Source organism: Symphalangus syndactylus, chromosome 18 (genome assembly GCF_028878055.3).
Source record: "Symphalangus syndactylus isolate Jambi chromosome 18, NHGRI_mSymSyn1-v2.1_pri, whole genome shotgun sequence".
NCBI classification, from domain to species: domain Eukaryota; kingdom Metazoa; phylum Chordata; class Mammalia; order Primates; family Hylobatidae; genus Symphalangus; species Symphalangus syndactylus.
Genome location: NC_072440.2, coordinates 99,327,862 through 99,347,448, shown reverse-complemented (window position 1 = coordinate 99,347,448; position 19,587 = coordinate 99,327,862). Strand labels below are relative to the sequence as shown.

The 19,587-nt window shown below is 37.4% G+C and overlaps 1 long non-coding RNA gene across 1 annotated transcript in view; it reads right to left on the bottom strand.

The window, feature by feature from the left end:
- Window positions 1-18,738, bottom strand: part of LOC129467844 (uncharacterized) — a 40,952-nt gene extending 22,214 nt beyond the window's left edge. The window contains exons 1-4 of the long non-coding RNA XR_008652491.2: window positions 18,596-18,738; window positions 15,540-15,667; window positions 14,139-14,323; window positions 13,303-13,456 (exon numbers count right to left, since the gene is read on the bottom strand). This is a non-coding gene — a long non-coding RNA (uncharacterized lncRNA). The remainder of the gene's footprint in view (window positions 1-13,302; window positions 13,457-14,138; window positions 14,324-15,539; window positions 15,668-18,595) is intronic.
- Window positions 18,739-19,587: the final 849 nt, after the last annotated feature.

The window sequence follows — 19,587 nt, the reverse complement described above, 5'->3', positions numbered from 1 at the left end:
AATTAAGTCTATAGCTGGATACTAGATTTAAAACAATGTTAAGTAAATACAAACCTGACTAATTTGTCTATGATATTAAAAGAAGGAATTATCTTTAATTTCAGTAGAAATAACATACCAATATAAATTACAGATAGTTTAATCAGATAAAAGGAAGAAATCTGATACTTAGTGCTGGAGTAATTCCCTATTATATGGCATGGAATAAAGTAATAAATTATCACAGACAACACATTTTTTTATCCCAATATTCAGTTTCCAGTACTTGAAAAGACTTGGAGACAATATCCTTTAATAGGCAGAGGATGATAATAATGGCTTGGAGAAAAGAAAATATAATACAGGAGGCTGCAGAGAAGTCATGAATAAAACCCTCATGGGGAGTATCATAATCAAGTTGAACACAATTGGAAATTCAGATAGAAAAGAAAACCTTTGTAGTAATTTTTTATGTATATTCCTTATCATTGTGCCTTCTAAGTCTATCAAAAGAAATTTCAAATCTCATATTTGTGCTGTAAGGGCTAAAAATTCAAATTGATGAAGGTATATTACATTGGTAACTTAAATGTCAAAAGCAGAATCTCCATGAGTGATATGATACTCCAAAATAGTAACTTCATGAGTATCCAGTGACAACTAAACAAAACTTTTTTCTAATACACAGTTTAGTTTCTGAAAAATAGAATGTGTATTATAATTTTACAAAACACATTTTGTATTTATATCTAAAAAAGAATTAGTCCTAGGCTATATACTTATAAATACATACTTCATTTACATTACTGCCTAGCAGGATATCTTTGATATTTGACCTTTGTTCACTAAGTGAAATCCAAAAGCTTTCCTTTTCGCATTATTTCAGGAAAATTTGTTATTTCAAGAAAATGATCAGAATCAGAATTTTAATAATTAGCTTTTCAATAATAATCTTTAGTACTGCATAAATAAAAATAAGTAAGGTTGTTATTCCTAACTCCCTAAAATAATACAGAATTTTGCTTTTTTTTAAAAGATGGAGTCTCGCTCTGTCACCCAGGCTGCAGTGCAGTGGCGTGATCTCGGCTCACTGCAAGCTCCGCCTCCCAGGTTCACGCCATTCTCCTGCCTCAGCCTCGTGAGTAGCTGGGACTACAGGCGCCCGCCACAACGCCTGGCTAATTTTTTTTGTATTCTTAGTAGAGACGGGGTTTCCCCGTGTTAGCCAGGATGGTCTCCATCTCCTGACCTCGTGATCCGCCCCCCTTGGCCTCTCAAAGTGCTGGGATTACAGGCATGAGCCACCACACTCGGCCAGAATTTTGCTTTTTTTTAAGTAAACTTTAGGAATAAAGCTAATAACCACACTGATGATTTATTACAGAAATAGATACAGTGTATAAACTAACATTATTTTACTTAAATATTATTATTATTATTATTATTATTTAGAGACAAGGTCTCTCTCTGTTGTCCAGGCTGGAGTGCAGGGCTGTGTTCATTGCTCACTGCAGCCTTAGACTTGAGCTCAAGACAATCTACTTCCTCAGCCTTGTCAGTAGCTAGGAATATAAGCACATGTCACCATGTTCTGCTAATGTGTTTATTTTTTTGTAGAGATGAGGTCTCATTATGTTGCCCAGGCTGCTCTCAAACTCCTGGCCTCAAGTGATCCTCTTGCCTTGGCCTCCCAAAGTGCAGGATGATAGGCACAAACCACTGTACGTGGCCATGGTTTTAATCGACAAATAAAAATTATTGAATATATTTATGGTGCATAACATGACGTTTTGAAATATGTATACATTGTAGAATGTCTAATTCAACCTGATTAACTTGGTATACTTGCATTATCTCCCATACTTGTCATTTTTATGTGTTGGGAACACTTAAAATCTACTCTCAGCAGTTCTCAAGTATACAATAAATTAACTAGAGTTATCATGTTGAACTTTTCCCTCCTAACTGGAACTTTGTAATACTCATGAGCCTGGTTTTTTGTTTCTCTTCCGTTTGTTGCAATGTCACCCTTGTTATTGGTCAGAGGATACAAATGTCTTCTCCTCATCATTGTGACAAGGGGAATTAAAAAAAATTCAGAAAACACTCCATTTATTATTATTTTTTAAACCTTTAAGGGGCAGAAATACTCAAAGGAGAACTGCTACTCAGCAGAATCACATCGAATGAAATCATAATTCTATGACTTCTATTAACATGTAAATAAATAACTCTTACATCTAGAGCTCCAGCTCACATTATATTCCTGGACTTGTGACTCATAAATTTTATTAAGTACAGGTATGTGTTATTTCATTTCACTCCACTTTATTGCAATTCACAGATATTGTGTGTTTTACAGATTTAAGGTTTGTGGCAAGCCTGTGTTTAGTAAGTCTATTGGAATCATTTTTCAAAGAGCATGTGCTCAGTGTATGTCCTCTTTGTACATTTTGAGAATTCCCTCAATATTTCAGACTTTATTATTATTAATATCTCTTGTAATCTGTAATAAGTGATCTTTGATATTACTATTATAATTGTTTTTGGGCACCATGAAGCATGTCCATGTAAGATATCAAATATAATTAATAAACATTGTATGTGTTCTGACTGCTCCATTGACCAGCTGTTTCCCATCTCTCTCCCTCTCCTTTGGCCTCCCTATTCCCTGAGACACAACAATATTGATATTAGGCCAATTAATAACCCTGCAATGGCCTTTAAATGTTTAAGTGAAAGGAAGAGCCAAAAATCTCTCACTTTAAATCAAAAGCTAGAAATGATTAAGCTTGGTGAGGTAGGCATGTTAAATGCTCAAATAAGTCAAAAGCTAGGCCTTTTGTGCCAAACCATTAGCCAAGTTGTGAATGCATAGGAAAAGTTTTTGAAGGAAAATAAAAGTGTTATCTACACAAATGAAAAGAAAGCCAAACAGCCTTATCGCTGATAGGACAAACGTTTTAGTGGATGGAATATTAAAGCAGCCACAACATTCCCTTAAGTCAAAGCCGAATCCACAGAAAGACCCTAATTATTTTCAATTCCATGAAGGCTGAGAGAGGTGAGGCAGCTGCAGAAGAAAAGTTGGAAGCTAGCAGAAGCTGGTTCATGATGTTTAAGGAAAGAAATCATCTTCATAACGTAAGAGTGCAAGGTGAAGTAGCAAGCGCTAATGTAGAAGCTGCAGCAAGTTATCCAGAAGATGTAGCTAAGATCATTGATGAAGGTGGCTACACTAAACAACAGATTGTCGGTGTAGATGAAACAGCCTTCTGTTGTATAAATATGCCATCTAGGACTTTCATAGCTAGAGAGAAAATGTCAATGCCTGGCTTCAGAGTCCCAAAGGACAGGCTGACTCTCTTGTTAGGAGCTAATGTAGCTGATGACTTTAAGTTGAAGGCCGTGCTCATTTACCATACAAAAAATTCTACTGCCCTTAAGAATTATGCCAACTCTCTTCTGCCTGTGCTCTATAAATAGAACAACAAAGTCTGGATGACAGCACATTTGTTTATAACATTATTTGCTCAGTATTTTAAGACCACTGTTGAGACCTACTACTAAAAAAGTTTTTCAAAAATATTCCTGCTTATTTACAAAGCACCTAGTCACCCAAGAACCCTGATGGAGATGGATAAGGAGATGAATATTGTTTTCATGCCTGTTAACACAACATCCATTCTGTAGCCCATAGATTAACAAGACATTTCAACTTTCTAGTCTTATTATTTAGGAAATATATTCATTGTGCTTTAGCTACAATAGATAGTGTTTTCTGTGATGAAAATGGGAAAAGTAAATTGAAAACCTTCTGGAAAGGATTCACCATTCTAGAAGCCATTAGGTACATTTGTGATTAATGGGGATGATGGGGGTCAAAATATCAATATCAACAGGAGTTTGGAAGAAGTTTATTTCAAACCTCATGGACGACTTTGAGGCGTTCAAGTTTTCAGTGGTGGAAGTCACTGCAGATGTATAAATAGCAAGAGAACTAGAATTTGAAGTGGAGCCTGAAGATTTCACTGAATTGCTGCAATTTCCTGAGGAAACGTAAATAGATGAAGGATTTTCTTTTTATAGATGAGCAAAGAAAGTGGTTTCTTGAGGTAAAATCTACTCCTGGTGAAGATGCTGTGAAAATTATGAAATGACAAAAAAGGATTTCGAATATTACATAAACTTAGTGGGTCCAGCAATGGCAGGTTTAGAGAGGCTTTATTCTACTTTTGAAAGAAATTTTACCATGGATACAATGCTGTTAGACAGAACTGCATATTACATAGAAATCTTTCATGAAAAGAAGAGTCAATTGATGCAGGAAACTTTATTGTTTTATTTTAAGCATTTGCCACAGCTGCCCTGACCTTCAACAACCATCACGGTAATAAGTCAGCAGCCATTAACATCAAGGCAAGACCGTCCACCAGCAACAAGACTACCACTGTCTGAAATCTCAGATGATTACAGGCATTTTTAGCAATAAAGTATTTTTAAATTAAAATGTGTGAGTTATTTTCAGACCTAATGCTATTGCACACAGAAGAGTACCGTATAGCATAAACGTAAATTCTATATATACTGGGAAACCAAAACAGAAATTTCTGTGACTTACTTGCTTGCAATCATCACTTTATATAGTGGTCTGGGCCCAAATCCACAATTTTGAGCTATGCCTATATATATATCTATTTATTTCTAATCTGTTCATAAATCCAATTAGGACATCATATTCATTATGTCTCAAACAAAGCATTTTCTTCAGTTTGGTTAAAGTTTTGAGTAACCTGCTTCTCCTCTTTTGTTTCATACTTCAAAAAATGCCATCACCTTCGATCCAGTTCCCTAAACCAGCTCCCAAGAAATTTTATTTGATTTAACCCTCTTTCTTGTTTTAATTTTCCTTAACTTTGTTGAGGTATAATTGACAAAAAGTGTACCTATTTAAGGTGTACAAAGTGATGTTTTGATATATGTATACATCGTGAAATAATCATCACAATCAAGCTAATTAGCATAACCAGAATCTCACACAGTTACCTTTTGGTGATGAGAACACTTAGGATCTACCCACGTAGGAAACTTCAAGGGTACGATACGATATTGTTAGCTATAGTCACCATTCTATAAGCACAGTGGATGTCCATTTCTTGCTCTTTACATTTGATCAAGTCACTCAGTTTTATCAGTGCCATTTATGTACCTTAACTAAATCTCTATCAAAACACCTCATTTTCCCCATTCACTTTTCCACTATCAAAGTTCAGGCTATTATTACTAATTCGAACCTTGGTCATTTTAAAACCTCCAGGATTATCACCATTCCTTCAGTTTTGCCCCTGCTGCCTCCACACAAACTGATTTTTTTTCTTGTGGCCAGAATAATGCTTTTTTTAACACAAATGTACTGTTTAACTGTACCCCTCTTTTTTAGTAAACCATTGATATCCAAATGCCTTTCAGATCAATTATATAACATGTACTCTATTCAGAGCTCTTGCACACACTGGTTGTTACCTTTCTATATGCATGCTCCTCATTTTTATTCCATTTTTTCCATGTTTCAACCAATCTGAACTTCTTTCAGTTCATCAGTTATGGCATAGTGTCTTAGTTTGAGTTTTTCCAAAAGCAGACCTTGAGACAAAGATTTACTCGCATGTTGTCTTGGTTCATCCAGTTTCTTAAAACAAATTACCATGAACTGTTTAGCTTATAAACAATAGAACTTTATTTGTCACAGTTCTGGGAGCTGGGAAGTCCAACATCAATACACCAGCAGATTTGTTGTCTGGTGGTGGCCCATTTTGTGGTTAAAAATACACAGCGACTTCTCACTGTGTCCTCACATGGTAGATAGAATGGACAAGGGAGCTATCTGAAGCCTCTTTTATAAGGACATTAATCTCAATAAGGGGAATGGTTATTTGCCCAAATCTTCACCTTCTAATACCAAGATCTTGGGGATTGAGGTTTTAGTATATACATTTTGAGGGACAAAAACATTCAGACCATCACACATACATTTTAATAGGGAGCTGATGTCAGGAATCACCAGTAAGTTAATAGGAAAATGAGACAAAGAAGGAAAGCAGTCAGTAATGGATGGATTAGTGAACATGTTACCACTGTTGGTTTTGAAAGCTTAACCTAACTGTGGAGCTCTGGGGTCCAGTGTAGAACACATGCATTTGAGTTGTCCAGTCTCAGAGGCAAGAGAGCCAGGATACCCATACACTAAATCCTGGGAGGGGGATTAGTTTCTTGGTATTTCCAGCCATTTGCACACAGGCGGAACAGATTCCAGCAACCAGAGATAGTCTCCAGGGAGAAAGATACAGGCTTGGATGCTTGAAAAAGTGTTTCAGGCCATGGAAATTGTAAGGACTTAGGGGACATTGATGGAGGATTCACATAGTCAGCTACGTAACATTTTCATGCCTCTGTGTCTTCCTAAGGCTATCCCATTTGCTTGGGTGCTATCTTGCCCATGCCTTTGATACCCAACTAATTTCTTCTCATTCTTCCTTTGTTAGTTTGGACATAAATTATTCTTTATGCTTTCTTTGGTCCCCCAAATCTGTGCTAGTCACCTCTTCTGGTGACTAGCACAGACTTGGAAAAAAAAAAAAGGTATATACCTTTTTTTCCACTATCTTGGTTAGAATTTATTACACTAACAGGTTAGTGAAGATAATGTCATAAGTAGATACACATAAACATATTGTCATAGAGTTATTGGAAGTGGACAGGTTATTTATGATTAGAAATATCCAAGAAAGCTCACTGGGAGGCACAATATTTAAATTGATCCTTGGGAATAAAAAAATAAACTTTTAACAAAGACACTGAGGTAGTTCAGGCTTATTGGTGAAATGGTAGACAGAACATTATGACTGGGATACAGGTGTCATAACAAAATGTAGAGGGAGACCCAGTTCCTAATACCAGCATGATAATGTGAGCATACAAGCCATATCAGATTTGGGCCATGTAAATATTTGATGAGAGAAATTGATGAGTACAACAGCAAAACAATGACAAAGTCACATACATGCATACACAGCAGATACCATGTATCTTCATTGTCCTAAACATGCTAAGGAAATGGTAGGTGCAGAATTGATCTTTTTAGTTTATATGACTGCTTATTATTCTTCATCAGGCAAACTGTCATGGTGTCCAAAGACTTAAAAGTGAAATGACTTTAAAGAACAAAAAGGTTTTGTTCTATACAAACACATTGGGAATCACTTACTGTAGATCTATATTAGCTCAACTGTTTTAGGCTTTCAGGAATCATAAAACATTAACACATAAAGATCTTATGGTCTCTGATTTATAAAACATGATATTTCATCATATACTTCTACACTGAATGTTTAATTGTATTTATTATGAAAAGATATGATTTTTGTATAATTAAAATCATTTGTATGTGTATAGTAGAAATTTAATTATAACAATTATATTACATAAAGAGAAATATATAAAAAAGAGACAATTAGGTATTTTGCTCAAACGAATTAAATTTTGCTACTATATGTGATACATAATTACCAGTTACTCTTAAAAGCTTTTATTGACAGTGTATGTCTCAAAATAGAATGCAGCCCAAAACTCTACCCAGATTGAAGTGTGGTTGTTTTAATACTTTGAGAGGAAAGAACCAAAAATAATGATCTCTTGCCATGTAGTAGAATTAAGTAGAACACATGTGAGTCTCAGGATGTACCTCAGAACTGAGAGAAATACAGGTTCATAAACACATGTGGGAAAGAAGTGCTTCAGCAGAAGGCTGGATGGTGGCTGGGCAGTCAGGTGAATTCAGAGGATGGCTAGGCTTCCCTGGAAATTATCAGCATTTTCTTTGTAAGGGAGCTTGAAATTCTGGGTTTTATACTTAAACTTACTGAGAAATAAGTCCCTGAAGATACATATTCAGAAAAAAATCAAGAAAGTAAAACTCACGCTCTACATTTGATTTACTTTTAATGTAGAATCTGCAGATTATTATTGGATTCTTTTATTATTATTTTATTTGTTTATAATATTTGGTCTTAGATTATTGATTTATTTTATGAATTTATTTATTTAAAATAGATAGTCTTGATTTTTCCAAGAAACATATAAAACAACTTAAATTATTAAGGCATATGAAAATTGGAAATAAGCAAGTTGTAGAAAGGGAAATTCAGAGGAAATTTAGCCAAAATAACTTCTCTAGAAGATCAGAAGTTGTTACTATAACCAAAGAGAGCTTTTAATCTTTGTGCCCAGGAAGCTAAATCAGAAAAAGAACATTCAAAGCTGTGTGATCTTCAGCAATTTAGTCAAAGTCTTTAAGAACCAGTTTTTTAAGTATGAAAATGGAGTTAATAAAACATCCGTACCACATCTGGTAGTTGTGAGGATAAAATGAGAGAATGTGTGAGTCTTGGCACGTTACATGGGAAATGCCAAAAGCTCAAATATTAGCCTATTTCTTCCTCCTTCTACTCTTTTTCCTTCTCTACTTCTCCTTGCTACTCCTCCTCTGCCTCTTTTTAGCCCATCTTCTTTTTCCTCTTCCCAACTTATTTTATTATTGAGAAAATTTAGTTTTCCTTGGGAGGCCGAGGTGGGCAGATCATGTGGTCAAAGGGATCGAGACCATCCTGGCCAACATGGTGAAATCCCCCATCTCTACTAAAAATACAAAAATTAGCTGGGGGTGGCAGCACGCACCTGTAGTCCCAGCTACTGGGGAGGTTGAGGCAGGAGAATCACTTGAACCTGGGAAGTGGAGGTTACAGTGAGCTGAGATCGTGCCACTGCACTCCATCCTGGCGACAGAGCAAGACTCCATCTCAAGATAATTAATAATAATAATGATAATAATAATAATAATTTTCCAGCAAGAAATGAAAAGAAAAAATATTCATTGAGGAAATATTTTAAATCAATTAGTATCTAGACACTAGAGATACACCAATAGTAAGGTCTCTGTTTTTATGGAGTTTATATTCTTCGTTACAACAAAAGTCATACTATTGCTTACAAAGGCTTTATGAGGAATACATAAGTTAATGGATGTGCAGGGAAAAACATAATACCTAACTGTTGTTATCATTATTAATAACATAAACCTTATCATTATTATCAATATTATACTAGCATTAGTAATTGTAATAATAGTAGTTGTAGAAGTGATCACAGTTGTCATTATAGTCGTTGTAATATATTCATTGTAATACATTCATTGTCATTATATTCATTGTAATAGTCATTTTCATCATTGTAGTGGTCTTTCTAATTTCAACCTCATGAATATTATACCAGTGTACATTTCAGGAATGACTAAAGAGTTAATTGTTGACAAACTATTTCACAAAACTCTAATAATGCTTAGACAGTAACTAACTCTAATGGAAAATTCCAAGTACTAAGCCACTGCCATATGATACTCTTGAGTTTTTACAAGTGGGCACCATTCATGATCTAAATTCTGAAGACTTCCAACAAGAAGGACATATTGGTCACCAGAATGTGTGTGTGTGTGTGTGTGTGTGTGTGTGTGTTTCCTTGACTTTGTATAACCAAGGAAAAGGCAGCTTCCTTTACTCCTTGAAAACAGTGATAAGAAGTTGGCCTACATGTGTTATTCCAATAACAGTTAATTTCTGATTATAATTATTTTTATCTTTTACTGACAGCAAATTTATTTCCCACATAATGTTGATTCTCAGTTTCCTTTTATATATGATTCCCCCAAATGTAGCTGAGACTGGTTTCTTTGGAAATATTAGTGTCACTAGTTCCCCATGCTCTGTCAAAATGAAACAAAAACAAATAGAAATGACTACTGAACAAATATTCAATATACTATACATGATATACATATTATATATCCACCCTCATGATCCAAATGCCTCCCACCAGGCCCCACCTCCAGCACTGGGGATTATAATTCAACATAAGATTTGGGTAGGGACAAATATTCAAACTATATCAACCTCTGTTCCAGATGTTCTTCCAGGCAGTTCTATGTCCTTACAACCCCAAAGTCCTTCCTTGGACATAATTCTCATTTCTTTGCTTTTCGACCTCTTCCTATTCTTCTTCCAAACTTAATGGTGGCCACCTCAATGCTATCTGAAATGAGAGTTGGGAAGGCCATTGTGTGCATTAAAGGCTGCCTCCGATTGGAGTTATTTAGTTCAACTGCAAAGACTTACTGGACTCCAGTCACTAAAAATCTCTTTCAATCTTATGTGTTGCTATTTGGAGTCTGGTAGCAGCCTGCATTTTCAATGCTGTAGGACTCTGGACCTTTGGATTTTTTCCAGTTGTCTTGGATATCTACTTGAAAGTCAGGCAATACTTGCCTGAACTCCTCTTTTTTTGTAATACTGTGCCAAATAAAGTCAATAGAATTTGACAGTCAGTCACTGTGACTTTTTCCAACTACTTTCCCTGGGATTTACAGAAATCAAGTAGTCCAAATTAAAGGCAATTACTTACCAATGTTTGTCATAGCAAAACAAATATTGCCAGTCTCCTTGCCATATATATATAATATATATGCCATATATATAATACATATGCCATATATATATACAATATATATTATATATAGGTATATATATAAAATACACATATATATATCTCAGGCAGCCTTTAAACATATAAATAAATATACACATGTATATATATGTTTGGCCAGAAGACTGCAGATATATATATATATGTATATGTATATGTATATGTAGATATACACACACACACACACACTTGCCACCCACAAACCAATCACTAAGCCAAGGCCAAGGTGTCTATCTGTATAATAGTTGAGGGTAACATATGCTGCTGAAACAAACCCCCAAACCTCAGAAGCTTAACATGATCAGTTTATTTTTCAGCCACCTAAAGTCCAATAAGTGATGGCTTTCTAATAGTAAACTAAAGACCTACCAAGGTATCTATTATTATTATTTATTTATTTTTTTTGAGACAGAGTCCAGCTCTATCGCCCAGGCTGGAGTCCAGTGGCACGATCTTGGCTCACTGCAACTTCCGCCTCCCGGGTTCACGCCATTCTCCTGCCTCAGCCACCCAGCAGCTGGGACTACAAGCACACGCTGCCTCGCCCAGCTAATTTTTGTATTTTTAGTAGAGACTGGGGTTTCACCGTGTTAGCCAGGATGGTCTCGATCTCTTGACCTTGTGATCTGCCCACCTCAGCCTCCCAAAGTGCTGGGATTAAAGGCGTGAGCCACCGCTCCCGGCCCAAGGTATCTATTATTTATGTTTTCTACCATTCCCCAGTATAATAAAGTCCTATGAATCTGCCTGTGGGCAAAGGAGAGAGACTGGGGGTCTGTTTGTAGAAAGCTTTTATAACACAGGCCTACAGGTAGTCCACATTACTTTTATCTACATTTTCATTGGTTAGATAAGTTACATGTGGTCATATGTAATTTCAAGAGAGGCTGGGAAATATCTAGCAGTGGCTTTTGGAACAAGAGGAAACATGTTTATGGAACATCTAGGCGACCTCTACCACATTTATCAAAAACAAACTAAAATGTTTAGTCTATTGAAGAAAAATAATTAGAACTTTTCAGTAAGTCTTTTAGTATGACACAGCTCATTATTCTCCTCTGTGCCTGTCTAACCTGTCCTCTTAGAAAGGAACATACTGGGTCAAATTCAGCTGGGAAGCTTTGGGGCCTTGCCTGTCATGGTGGTGAGGAAATTCATGCGAAGGCTGAAGACTGCAGGACTCAGGGTGTTTTAGAACTATTAAAGAATTTTTAAAAATTAAAATCGGCTGGGTGAAGTGGCTCACACCTGTAATCGCAGCACTTTGGGAGGCCGAGGCAGGCAGATCACGAGGTGAGGAGTTTGAGACCAGCCTGGCCCCAACATAGTAAAACCCTGTCTTTATTAAAAATACAAAAAAAAAAAAAAATTAGCTGGGCACGGCGGCAGGTGCCTGTAATCCCAGCTACTCAGGAGGCTGAGGCGAGGGAATCGCTTGAACCTGAGAAGTGGAGATCTCACCACTGCACTCCAGCCAGAGCTGGAGCTTTTTTTTTAAAAAAAAGGAAAATCATGTTGCTTACCCTATCGAGGGATTAATCAAAAGTGGCTGGAAAGAGATATAAAAATAAATTTCAAAAGTCAGATTCTGAAGATATTTAAGATCAAAACAAGATAGTTAGGATGGAAGGAAAAGCAACGCTGGAAAGAGTGGCTGAGATGTTTCCATGAAGTGAAAGTGTGTTTTCCTCAGAATTCTCTAGTTTCTGCTGGGGGTAGGAAAAGAGTTAATGAGAGCTCTGAGATGACCAGTATAATGCCAACAGAAAGTGACAGAGTTTTCTGCTCTTTTTATAAACATGAAATAAATCCTCAAAATCTAAAAGGAGAAAATGTCCTCAAGTACTAACATTGCTTTTGCTGTCACATATGTCCTGGCTTTGCAGAGGTTAAAAACATGATTGCATAGCAGCTTCCAAGCATGGAAAAAGGAGGTAATCAAATTGGACCACAGCCCAGGGAAACTGTGAGGTCTTACTGAGTACTGCGAGCCAGTGGAAAGAAGCATTTTGAAATGTAAACTGGTGGGGGTGATGGGGTTCAGATACTCTCTGAGACCAGGAACGTCACTGCTCTCCCTGGGAAGCTGCTTTAGGCACAGTGCTCCTTCCTGACTCGGGAAGACTGCTCTACTGGTCTCCTGGAAGTCATATGGGAAACAGGGCGTACCTCCTCATGTTGCATCTTTATTCTAAGCTCACCAGCTATCCGTACAAGATTTCAGAAATCCAGGCAGAGCAGAGTCACTCCCTGAACATGGGCCATGAAACAGCATAAGGAGCGGAAAGAGACTGTGATGGGAATCAGAGGACCTTAACTGAAGACCATGACAGTCAGGTCTGGCCAGTGGCCGGTCGCTTGACCACGCTGAGCTTCAGCTGTTCTGTCACTGAAATGGTTACAGGGGATTCCTCAACAGCAGGGATAGTGTTCTACCCCATGTGTCTTCATGCACAGTGTAAGTGCTTCGTAAAAGTCGATAGAATAAACAAAAAGAAAACAAAGCCAGTACATGACCATATACAACACATTTTCATCAATGCTTAAATTACCATGAAATTATTGATAAAAACTTTTAATAAAATTATCATATTCACATTCTTACTATAAGTCAGTAACTGATTAAACTTGTTCCTGAACAAGGCAGATTCCATGGGGGAAATATCTGTCTACTCGACTACTTATTCTTATCTAAGTCTTGTCTTCCCGTAAAATTACTTAAATCAGACTCACCAGCTCTAGCTGTGTGGCAGGAAATAGGTGCAAGCACTCTGAGTTGGATTCAGATCATCTAGGAATTGGAGCTTCTAGCTGAAGAGTAAATCTGTGTGCCTGCTCTTGACACGTCCTTCCCCATCTGACAAGTTTTCCTGTCTTCTTCGGTGAGCTTTGAGACAGACACCCAGTGACAGAGGAAGAGGAAGTGTGATAGATTCCACCTCCCCTTATAATCTATAGCATATCAGGTTCACAGCCATATCACCCAACAACCTGTATAACTAAAAGAACACATAGGCTCTGCTCCCAAATATTGGTGAGATAAATATATACACATGAATAAAAATATATATTAATTAGTAAAGAAATGCCAGGCAAAAGACAATGATGGCCTACAAATGTTTGGGACAAAATGTATGTGCTGTGTGTTTGGAGGCAGAGGAGAGTAGAGGACTGGGTTGTCAATAAATGCTTCTGAGATGCTTCAGACTTAATACAGGTATCGACTGATGCTTTGTGTTGGGAAAAATAATACTTGAAAATAATTCTGGGGGCCTTGAGCAAGTGAAAAAGCATAAATGAATGTATAGCACATGCAAGATGTGGTTGGTCACCAGGGGAGAAATTACATAAGGAGAAGAGTTGTTGATGAGAAAGAGCAGATCAAGTGGCATCAGAATGTCATGTTTTTGTCGGTAATAGGTAGATAGTGATTGATGGCTTTTCAGCAGAGACATAGTATGATCACATTAATGTTTTAGAGAAATTCTTTCAGTTACAGTGCTAGGAAAAGGATTGCACAGGGAAAGAATAGAAGTAGGAAATGAATATAGTTGTGGTATGTAACCTACCTAAGCTCTGGAATTTATTCTTGGACCAAAACATCCTTGGAATCCAAATGGCCAGGTCAAGAAACATGGTTAAAACATCCTTGCTCATGTTATGAAACAGCTGTCCAGTAATTCCAATGATGGACCAGAGTCATTACTGGAAGGAGCCTTAGTGGTGATGTTTAGGAAAATTCTTTGCAACCGGTCTGTTTAGCAGTGACAAGGGGCATGATACTGGGAACAAGGATGGCTGTTTGCGAAGTTGTCTAAAAAGGTGATTTTCAGGGTCTGGGAAAAGTTCCTCTAACTCTGGAGTGAATCAGCTGGGTCATGTGGTCATGCCACACCAAGCTGGTCTACTGTTGACACACAGACAGGTGCACTCAGTGCTGACTAGAATATATGTGTTTTGCCGTAGTCCTTTGGTGGGTATATAAACACAGCTTGTGCCTGCCTCTTCCTTTTCTATTTCTCATACATGGTTTTGGCTCCAGGTATCTTTTGAATGAATAAACTGGGTCAAGTGAAGGGTATATTGCTGCAATCTGTTAAAGAAAAGCAAATCCTAGTGCCAAGATCAGAAGAAAATTCTCCTGGGGAGTGAGCCAATGTCACTGTCTTTGCTTGGAGAAATGTGGCCAATAATTATATCCAAGCTGTAAAATAGAACTTTTTTCCTTCCTCCAGCTGGCAGAGGGATTTGGACCACATCTGTTAAATATTTATCAGTAGCAGATACTAGTTTATCTTAGTGTTATTTTCTTGCAGAGATCACCAGGATTTTTATCTCATTAGGCTAGAAGATATCAGTGAAACCTTATTTCTTTTATGGAGACTGGTGTGAGTTGTAGACAGGAGCTAAAGAAAGACTAACCCCCGAGCAGATGCAACTGTGCATATAGTGAGGATACTACCACTTACTTGCTATTTCAACATTTAATTTTTTTCCTTAAGCCTCTGGGGTTTGAACTGAATATTGGTAGTTTTCTCCTAAGATTTTGAGAAGGTGACTTAAATGGAAAACTTCCTGGAATAATTTATGCTTTATGATACAAGGTCATGGTATTTGTAACTCTTTATAGTCACTGCTTTTGGTGAGAGAAATGTAGTAGTGAGCCAAGCTCAACGAGTTCAACATCATGCCTGAATTGTCTGATTTTGTTATAAATTAAACATAACTGGTATGGCTCCACACTTGATTATTTAAAACCACCATGCTTATCTAACTGATTATGCTTCAAAAACTCCACCTACTTGATTTCTGGCAAGAACATCACATGCAAAAGGAACAACATTTTTCCAATCTGTCCATCTAAATGATTCATCACATTAACTTTTATTGCTGCCAAGCTTTTTCCCAACTGGGAGAATTTACTAACATGGATATGCTGAGGCATGATGGCAAAGGAAAGACCACTGTACCAGAAAGCAGAAAGGCAAAATTCTTGTTGCAGTCCGGTTAAACTCAGCCATGTGTCTCTTCTGAGCCTCAGTTTCTCTTCTCTATACAAGTAGGACAATCAGACCTGCTCTGAAGACTCCACCAGGCTCTTAGGAAGAAAAAATACATTGATGACAAACATGATGATATTGAAAACTACACTGACATTTGATAAGCACTTACTTCTCATTGCTACTGTGCTATAAACTGCAAACATTGATCATTCAAAGCTCTTAAGAAATGTATGAGGAAGGCAGCAAAAGAACTTGATCAAGTACCCATACATGGAAACCAGCTGTCAATTCCAGAGCTTTGATGAACTCAGCTACTGTAACATGTGAACAGTTTTATAAACTCTACATACACAGAACAGTATAATTACACAGTTAGAAACCTAAACAACCTTATATATTATTTTGTTAGATACATGTTTGATAGCGATGCAATTAAATATTGAATGTCTATGTAATCCAAGTCCTTAATGAATCAAGAAAATGTCCAGAAGGGTTGGGTTCAGGGAGGTAGCATTCAAGTACAGATTTTTTTTCTAAGCAAGGTGCAACAATTTGTTCAGTATTGGAAATCTCAGTTTGATTCTATTTGTGTGAATAAATACAAAGGCATGTGGAGGAATTTAAACTGCCGAACCTCTAGTTATTATAATATATGCCCCAGACAACTCCATATTTCATCTGTAAAAATGGCAGCAATGATTCTTATTCTACTGTATTGTTATGAAGGCCAGCACTTAAGAAAATGAAGTTATGTACAACAAGATTGAAATTTCTGTCTTACACATGTGGAAACAGGACCAGAGAAGTTGCTTAGGGACACAGAGTCGGTGGTAAAGCTGGGGTGCTAGTGCAGATCTCCCCATAATTGATTTCCGTGGAGATCAAGTCAGTTCAATCCAACAAACATTTATCTTGCCATTATATGACTAGCACAGAACTTATTTCTGGGTTTAAAATAGTGAATGAGACCAAGCTAGACACTGAGACATTAAGCAAGTTAAAAACAGATTGCAGTTTGACGGGGGTGAAGAGGACTGAGAAGTTTTTAAAACACTTTGACCACCATATGTCACATGTAAGGTATGAATAATAATAATGATAACGAAAACATCCAATTCACAGTGTTTGGGAGAAAGATCAGAAAGATAGAATGTGCAAAAGAAATCATGAATTTCAAAGTCATTTCACCAGTTTTTAAGTAGAGAATGTCCTTCATCCAGTTTTTAAGTAGAGAATGACCTTCATTTTCCTAGAACTCAACATTTTCTTTAGTTGCATATTTCTTGCATATAATTATATTAAAAACTGAAGGGAAACACACACACATTGCCTGCATAGTCACGTGGTGGGTTCAGAGGAACCATCAGGGAAATGAAATTATGACTCTAATAGAAGAAACTGAAAGATGGATGACCTGATATATTCAGGGGTTATCTCTAGCAAAGATGGGAATCTCATTTGGGTAGTAATTAATTATAGGTGCCTCAACATTTTCATTTGTTATGATTAACTCAGTTTAGGTGATCAATCTTGCTTGTCAGCTCCAATAGATAGGTAGAATTTCCAGTCTGAGATGGAAATTATTTTGATATTAATCAATCCTTACTTGTTCTGAGATGACAGTTTTCCCCTGTTACCAAGTCCTGAAGCTCAATTAGCAGCTTGGACATTTTATGTACTTTCTACATTGGCAAAAGGAAAACCATGTATTATTTCATAAGAATTGAACCTGTTGCAGAGACTAAAGTCAGTGTCTCTCTTCTTTGGCTATGCAAAACCAAACCAAACCAAACAAACAATAACAACAACCACACACAAAAAACAAAACAAACAAGAAAAAACCCAACAACACAAAAACCAAACCAAAACAAAAAACTGCTATAATAGTCTTGGGCCTTCTCTTTACTGCTGGCATTTTCTTTCTTGCTCATGCCCTTCCAGAAACACTGGCTTCCTTGCCCTTCTCCAATACATCAGGCATATTGCTGTCTCCAGTTCTTTGCACTGGCTGTTCCTTCTGTCTGCAATGCCCTTCCTGCACATATCCTTTATAGCCGTGCAGCCTTTTCCTTTAAGTGCTTCCTGTCCTTCCCGCCTCTGTTCCTCCTCCGCAGCCCCGATCACTTTCCCACATACTATGGTGTTTTATTTATTTTTATTTTTTTTTGGGGGGGTTATTGTAGGTCTACTGCTATCAGCATATAAGTTTGTGAATTCTGGGGCCTCTATCTTTTCTGTTCTCTGCTGAACCCCCAGAGCTGGAACAGTGCCTGCCATGTAAAAGGCACTTTCTACATAGCTTGTGAAAACATGAGTGAGTCTTCACAGTAACTATGCTTTAGCATGTCATTAAAACCAGTTTCAGTGTTGTAAGAATTAAACCTCCTATGAACATTTCTGGTATTCAGCATACCCATGACTTGCTAAAGACACAAATGAGCACTTAAATATGATTTCCAAGAGATTCTTATTCAATCTCTTGGAAGTTTCATTTTCTTAAATTTTATCGAAAATACTGGGCTGAATTAAAAATTCATAATATTCCCAAAGAAAAGAAAATCTTTGCATTTCTGGGTCAAATAATTACCCTTTAAATCAGAATTAAAAAAATAAAGTCAGTTTACTCATCAATCAATTGCACATCTCTTAGAGAACCTAAAAAGGCATTTTGCTATGCCAAGACTTGAAGAATGGGGCCACATCTATATGCTCGAGATGCTATAGTCCAGCTGCCTTGGAGCACCATTGAGCATGAAGGAGGTGGTTTGTAGCTGGGAAGTCTGGTCTTAAATACAGTTGCTGCTACAAACACTTTGAATGGTATTAGTCGGGTAACCTTTCCTCTCTAAGCCTCAGTATCTCTCCCTATTAAATGGAGCTGGAGATAGTGATAGATAGAAGAACTCTAAGTTCCCTTACAGCAGCAAAATGCTAGATTTTAAATCAAGAGATAATAGAACGAAACACATATCTGGCTTTCAATAAATACTTCTTGGCTTGAAAAACCGAAATCATTATCTCACTGTAGTGGGAACAGGCTCCTGCAGCTGGTGAAAGACAATCCTCCTTCTGCCTGCTGAAGTTGAGCAGGTCTGCTGTAACGACGAACGGATAGCATCAAGATCATTTCCGGGACAATCCTGGATGGAAGATCTAGGGGGGAAGCAAACCCACCTGGTGCTGGAGGACAAACACCCCGTTTTTGGGAGGAGGCCTCAGAGGCGCTTTGTAATGTGGCTCTGGCGCCACCTGGTGAATATTCCTAGAATTTTTCCTGTAACTCCAAGGCTACCAGCTACACACAAAACACCCTGCAAAGGATTTATCAATGCATTAAAGCTGTAGTTCAGGGAATGGGAGCAGAATAAAGAGACTATTCTGTCATAAGAACTAGGACAGAATGAAGGTCCAGAATCCCATAGTTTACATTTAAAAATAATCATTCACACAGCAGCTGAGACTAATTCTGGCCAATGTAAAACCTAATTGACCGAGCTGTTCTCTGACTAGTTGAACAAGCTCAATCATTTCAATATCATTTTTATTGGTGATTTTAGTTCACACCAAAAAAAGTTGTACAACACTTCAGGCTTGAAGCAGTGTTAGGCGCTGGCCGTGGAGACAGGGAGTCACACAGTCGCAAGGAGCTTGTATGCAGATGGGCTTTTCACCCAGTAAGTTGAACACAAACTGGAGGGCAGCATTTCTCATGTGGGAAGTACAGCGGGAATGTTACAGAAACGTGCCTGTGAAAGTAACTCACTGTGGACCAAGCAGCATTGGGCATAGTCAAAAAATCAGAAATGCCTTGGCAGTGACTTTTTGCAAGTCTTCACATTTTGATGATCGAAAGTGAAGAAGGTCATTTACGGTGGAGGGAATTGGCGTAAAAGAGCACGGAGGTCAGTTAGCTCAGGGTGACCCCCCCAACATCTGGCTAGGTGTGCAGGATACAAGAGCCAGGGCTCGAAAGTTCAGGAGGGCTCAGGCCAACCTTAACCCTGAATGAAAAGGT